The following is a 7,307-nucleotide window of genomic DNA, read 5'->3' as shown; positions in this document are numbered from 1 at the left end:
TAATTTCTATGGAATTAGGGTTGAGTCTTTGAATAAAGCCTTGAAGGCTATGAATGGAATATGTCAATTGATTATATTGATGTTGATGATGTTATTACTTCATGAATTACCTTGTATTATGTATTGGTTGTGAACTGATTGGTGATTGAAGTATGAATGTCCTAGGAAGGGCAAAAAGGTATGAAAGTTGGTTCTTCTTTGAACTCAAGTATGGAGGGTGAATTACTTAGATTGTAATGATGCTATACCTAATGTGTTGTTGTGGTGTTGATGACCTAGTTTCCTCATCCTTAACCCTCTACACTTGAATTAGCTACGAAATATGTATGTATGTTATGGTATGATTGCTATATGATTGAAAGGTAGTTCTCATGATTATAGTGTAATGTGAAGTGAAAGGGTTACTCACTTACTAAGTGTTTCTAAAGTGAAAGGATTGTTACTTACTTATGAACACATATGAGCTATTATGGTACAATGTTTTCATAAAAGTCTAGTAAAGGGTAATGTGAACTTATGTGATGACTAAAGATTATTACAAAAGGGAATTAGATGCTTAGCACCGAAAGGGCATGTAAATGAGATGGTGGTCTCACATTCAGTAAGTTCGGCTACCTACATGGGTTTCCTCACGTTTAGCAAGTCCGGATTACCCACGGTATATGTTGTCTCATGAGATGGAAATCCCCACGTTTAGTAAGTTAGGATTTCTAGGAGCAATCTCCTTGACCTTTAACTATGTGCCCACATAGGACTTTAGCTTAGTGGATCCACCTAGATAGCTATATACGAATGGTTACACCTTAGGCAAGTGTTAACCCTCTCTTTTTGGTGCTGGAGTAGAACACCAGATTCCATGTAGCTCTCATGGTCTATGTCGGTTATGGCAATATCTCCCTAATGTAAAAGTAAATGAAGGTATGAAAGGTGTGAACTATTACTAGGACTTTCTTGAGGGTTTGTACATAGTGTAAGGGAGGGTATAGGACTTCTCTTGCACATTGAACTTGTGGGATCCTAAGAGATGGTTGTAGTAGTGTTCTCTTATGATTATGATGATTATGACTTATGTATGTTGAAGCTATGTTATGTACGATCATTATGAATATGGTAAGTTATGATGAAATATGACCTTATGAATGTATGCATGAAGTAGGTTACTTATTGAGATACTTGACTTTGAGTAGGGTTATGGGATTCTATTCTTTGCATTGCACTAGTATTGCTTGGGTTGTCTACATGTTGAGATGATATCATGTTGGGTGGTACCATGCTGCTTACTTTGTGTGCATATTGGATTTACTTGGTAAAAAGCATGTTTTGGCTAAATGTCCTTTTATGCATGTTTCGTATGGTTTTTATGCATAGTAGCCATACTTAGTACGTGTGTTGTACTAACCCATATTTTTTCCTTTTCCCCACATATTTAGGTTCGGGCCGTTGAAGAATCAAGCTTACTTTTCAAGGCACTTGGAGTTGCTTCCCCAAGTTGGTGAGTCCTCAAGTCCAAGGATGAGACCATATGATCTAGCTTCTATGTTTAGTCCTTTGATTATGTTGAAAGACATTGTTGTACATTCCTATTCTAGGCTTCTAATTGATGTAAGGGCTAAGTCCCATTTTCGATACTTCTATGTCTAGATGGTACATTGTGACGAAGTTAGATTCTATTGTTGGGTAGTTGGGTCTTTTCCTAATTATTTTATTCCTAAACTACGTCAGTTTGGTCAGTTTTAGCCTAATATTCTATTCAGAATCTACCATTAACGATTAATCACCAAAAATAGAGAAAAAGAAGGAGAGAGAGAGGCACCAGTTTTCCCTCAAGAACAAGCAACAGGGTTTCTTCAGTTCCAGCCCCGAAATTAAAGGATTTCTCCATTGATTTCGTCACAAGGTATGTGGGATTTAACTAGTGGGTTTCTTTGATCCACTAGGTCCTTAGAATTTTGTCAGATTCTTGATTCTCTATATCTTGTTTATATTGTCAGTCTTAAATGTTGCATTATCAAATTTCTATGTTAGAATATTGAGCTATCCAATTTTTCAGTTATGTTGTGTCATATACATTTCCAGTTGGGAGTAGGCTTAGCACCGAGTCGGACTAGGGTTCAACGTAATCTTATAGTCGTAGAACTACGTGCCCCCTATAAGAGTATAAGTTCCCTCTGTTGGGCATCAGATTTAGTGATCACGCCAATCATGCCTTTATACCCCTGACAAGGTATATTGGGTCATGTCGATGGGGCTTATACATCAGACTCCACATTTAGCTCACGTGGTTTTATGGCGGTTAATAAGAGCTCCCACAGTCACACTCTCAGTGCATTTGACCAGGTTTTCAGTATATATACTTCATTGTTCAGTTCAACATGTTATTTTCATGATTAGCACTTGGTCATTGCATTCAACTTACTTTTTAGTTATATTTCAGCATTTACATTTTATTCAGAATATAATCAAGCTCATTTATGCTTTATTCAACTTATATATTTTATTCAGCTACTTCTATATCATGCATGCTCAGTACATTCCAAATATTGACGCATACTCAACGCTACATCCTTTCATGATGTACACTCATGTACTTAGCATCCAGATCACACTTAGATTGGCTATCGATTTGTATTCACCAGCATTAGTGGTGAATCCTCATACTTCGAGGACAATAGACATGTTTTTCACATTTAGTCTTTCATTTCAGTTTTCAGTTTTGCTAGGGTTAGCTGGGGCATGTCCCAGCAATCTAGTCAGTAAAGGCTTTTTCAGACATAGTAGTATATTCAGTTTTAGTTTTGAGTGATTGTTTAGTATCACTAAACTCTTAGTCTATTATATATATATATATATATATATATATATATATATCATATCATATTAGATGGGTATTCCCCACTTTTAGCTATCTATTGATTTAGCTTCCGCATTAGTTCATGTTATTTTAGTATCTTTTCAGTATGCTTATGGTATGCCAGCTTCAGGGTTAGCTTGGGGTCAACCGTGATCCTAGGTCCTGTGTTACGTCAAGGGGGTAGCCTTGAGGCGTGGAGAACTTGGTATCAAAGCATTAGGTTCAAGAGTCCTAGGATGTCTAAAAGGCGCACTAAGTAGAGTCTCTTCCATGGGTGTGAATTGCACCACATTGGAAGGGCCCGAAAGAGGAAGTGATCCCCCGACACTAAAAACCAAAATCCCAGAGAGAAGCTGAGAACACAAAATCCCTAAATGGGATAGCAAATAGTTCCTTAGAAAAAATATAAATAAAGAGATACTAAATATCACTTGTCTTATTTACCCTTTTCTTTGCGGGTGGTTTATGTCTGGTCCTTTCGGGTCGCCTGACCTGGGCTGATGGTGCTTCGTAACGTCTTGTCTGGAGTCCAGCGGCTCTCTAAGGCTTCGATGTACTAGTACCTGCCACCAAAACATCGTGAAGGATTCAGATGAGAGGTAGGCTACGAGGTTTTTTTTAAAGAAAAACATCACTTTCCTTGCTATTCTTATCGTGCGTGATTATCAACTCTATTCAATCTTCTTCTAACTCCTGCTCTTGGCATTTCAGAAAATGCCTCATAGAAAAGCTAACACAAGGAATCAGCCAACAACTCTACCAGACCCATTGAAGGAGCAAGTCATGCATGCCAAGTTTAAGGTTGCTTACCAAGTACTTGCTCAGGCCATGCCTACCAAGGTAAATCAGTAGGCTGTGGTCCCAGCTCTGCCACAGACTAACGCTACTACATTAAGAATCCAAAACTGTACTCGGATAAACCTTAAAGAGTTTCATGGGTCTAAGTCAGAATAAGATCCAGAAGATTTTCTCGATGACATCAAAAAAGTAACAAACATTATGGGTGTCACTCAAGTCGAGAGTGCAGATTTGGCTGCCTATTAGTTGAACAAAGTGGCCTACAATTGGTACCACCCGTGGAAGGAATCTTGTGGAGTTAATGCATTTTCAGAAACTCTTTCAGAACCCTTCTCATTCTCTACTCCAGTTGGTGACCTAGTTATAGATAGACGGGTATACAGAAAGTGCCCTGTCACAATCTCTTAGAAAGTCACCTCAGCAAATCTTGTAGAGTTAGAATGGTAGATTCCGATATCATTTTAGGCATTGATTGGTTACATTCCTGTTATGCCTCAGCCGATTGTAGAACTAGGATCATTTGGTTTCAGTTTCCAAACGAGCCAGTCTTAGAGTTGAAGGGTAGTAGCTCAGTGCTTATGGGTCGATTCATCTCTTATAAGGCCAGAAAAAAATGATTTCCAAAGGATATATCTATCATCTTGTTCGGGTTAAGCATTCAAACTCCAAAACCCCAACTCTTGAGTCAGTCCCAGCAGTAAATTAGTTTCCCGAAGTGTTTCCAGAAGATCTTCCCGGAGTTCCTCCTGAAAAAATCAACTTCAGAATAGATCTCCTCCCAGATACCTAGCCCATTTCGGTTCCTCCTTACAGAATTGCTCCAGCTAAGCTAAATGAGTTGAAAGAACAATTGAAAGACTTTCTAGATAATGGTTTCATTAGACTAGTATCTCTCCATGGGGTCCTCCAGTGTTGTTCGTGAAAAAGAAAGATGGTTCTCTTAGAGTGTGCATTGACTATCGTCAATTGAAAAAAGTCACTATGAAGAATAAGTATCCCATCCCCAGGATTGATGACTTGTTCAACCAACTTCAGGGTTCTAGTTTCTTTTCTACAATAGACATTAAATCTGGTTTTCATCAGTTCAAAGTCAGAGATAGTGACATTCCGAAGACAACCTTTGGGACTCGGTATGGTCACTATGAATTTGTAGTTATGTCTTTTGGACTAACAAATGCTCCTGCAGCTTTCATGGACTTCAAACAATATTTGGACTTGTTAATATCCTTCTTAATTCTCAGAATGAGGAGGAGCATGCGACTCATCTGAGAGTTGTTCTGCAAACTCTCAAAGATCGCCAGTTATTCACTAAGTTCAGGAAATGTGAATTCTGGTTACAGTAGGTCGCTTTCCTTGGTCATGTGGTATCTAGCGAAGGTATTCGAGTGGATTCTCAGACAATTGAGGCAGTTATACACTGGCGCAGACCCACTTCCCCAATAAATATCAGAAGGTTCTTGGGTTTGGCGAGTTATTATAGGAGATTGGTTGAAGGATTTTCATCAATAGCTTCCCCATTGACCAAGTTGAATCAGAAGAAGGTCAAATTTCAGTGGTCTGAACTTAAGTCAAGACTTAATATGTACTCTGTGGAAATTAATGCTTAGCATTGGGTGGATATTGTATATGAGATGAAAGCTTTTACACTAGTTGACTCCGGCTTTCCAATGGGATCCTTTTATACTAGTTGAGTCCGGGTTCCCAAAGTATGTCTCATGAGATGGAAGACTTTTACAAAAGTTGAGTCCGGCTTTCCAGTAGCAATCTCCTTATCCCATAATATATGTGCCCCCATAGGTTATTTAGCTAGTGGATCCACCTAAGTGTCATGACCCAAGAGCACCTCCTATTCGTAACACGACGTACTCGACCCCGAAGGAGTCCTATACAAGCCTCATAACATTTATTCATCACATAGGTAATCGAAATAGTACGAAATTAAAATTTTTTTATTTAAAAACCATACAATCTAAAGACATTCATAAAGCAGTGGAGTACTAAAGTCTCACATGGCCATCTTAGACAAAACTTTAAACAAGATAGGGTGACGGCCCTTTACAATCGAAGTCTTAACAATAGTCTCAAAACAAGAAAGAACTAGAAACAATAAAAGTCCTTGCCCTCGATCTATGAGGATATACCAAAAGATGTCTTGGAAGAAGTCTAATCCCAAGCTTTACTAGAGAATGCAATCACTTGCCGGAACCTACACTTGTAGTAAAAACATAGAAGAATGGGTTAGCGTACAAAAATGTACGAAGTATGATGACCATATAAAAACATACTTTAAAAAGGTACATTTTGGTTGGAAACCATGCATTATGCCACTTTTTAGAAATATCATGAACAATAGCATACGAGACATCAAATACAAATATAATCATCATACAAGTCATAACATCACATCTGAACAATATCATAAAGTAAGCCATTACCTTGACCTTAGACAATCACCTCAAGTAACCCTCATGCTATGCCTTGTGCAATGTATGGATAGCGTCCCATACCACCATCCACACCATGGTACCACATTAAGGTCACCAAAAGTGAACTTACCATTCAACCATTCCATTCCAATAATACACATGCACAAGAGACCTAAACTATTAACAAGTTATTTCATCACGTAAGGACCATCACCTAAGACGACCACTAAGTCATACTTGTGCAATGTGCAAGTAGTATCCCATAATACTACTCACACTAAGTACTCCTTTGAAGTCACCATAGGCAAGACACATTCAAATACAATAAGTCATAACAAGGAAGTAACCCATCATAGCATCCAACTATAGCATGCATCATTACATTAAGCAATTAAGAGTCAACATTCTTCAATAACTTCATTTTAAGGGCTTTCATACAATAGTCATTAAGACTTAGAGAACTCACTATAGCCCTGTTGAAGCCTACTTGTGCCATGTATGGATAACATCCCATACTATTACCCACACTTCATAGAACTCCTGAAGAAACTATAATGCATATCTCACATGATGGGAATAAGCGTTTAACTGACATAGACCATGAGAGCTAGATCATGGAATCCGATGTATTGTCCAATATCGTAAGGGTTGGTTTACTTGCCTAGGGTAAACTGGTATTTAGCTTAAGTGGATCCACTAGCTATCCTATGTGGGCACAGAGTTAAGGGATGTCGAGATTGCTCCTAGATACCCCGCCTCAACTCACGTGAGGGAATCCATCTCAAGAGATTACAACTAGAAACCCCACTTCAACTCACGTGAGAGCTTTCATCTCATTCAATATCCTCTCGGTGCTTAGCCTACATTCCCATAGAGTATTTTATCATTCATCACATTAAGGGATAATAGATTGTTACTAGACACCCAGCCTCAACTAACGTGAGAGCATCTATCTCAACCTAACATTCATTCATTGGGTAGCTCATAGATTGCATAGATGAGAATAGCCTTTCATCTAAGAATACCATTATCGTTCATTAGTGTAAGATCAAGAATATCCTTTCAATCAACACATCATTAGCATTCATTAGAGTACAATTGAGAAAAGCTTTTAAATAAGTACTTCATCATTAACATTATCATTGAACCTCATTCATTATTATTTCAAGAGTGTGTGTGTATGTTAGAATAGCCTTTCAAATAATCATCTTCATTCACAAGTGTTTAATAGA

Source organism: Solanum verrucosum, unplaced genomic scaffold (assembly GCF_900185275.1).
Source record: "Solanum verrucosum unplaced genomic scaffold, falcon-dt-bn FXZP01000303.1, whole genome shotgun sequence".
NCBI classification, from domain to species: Eukaryota; Viridiplantae; Streptophyta; class Magnoliopsida; order Solanales; family Solanaceae; genus Solanum; species Solanum verrucosum.
The sequence above is the reverse complement of the archived record's forward strand: the minus strand, read 5'-3'. Positions refer to the sequence as shown.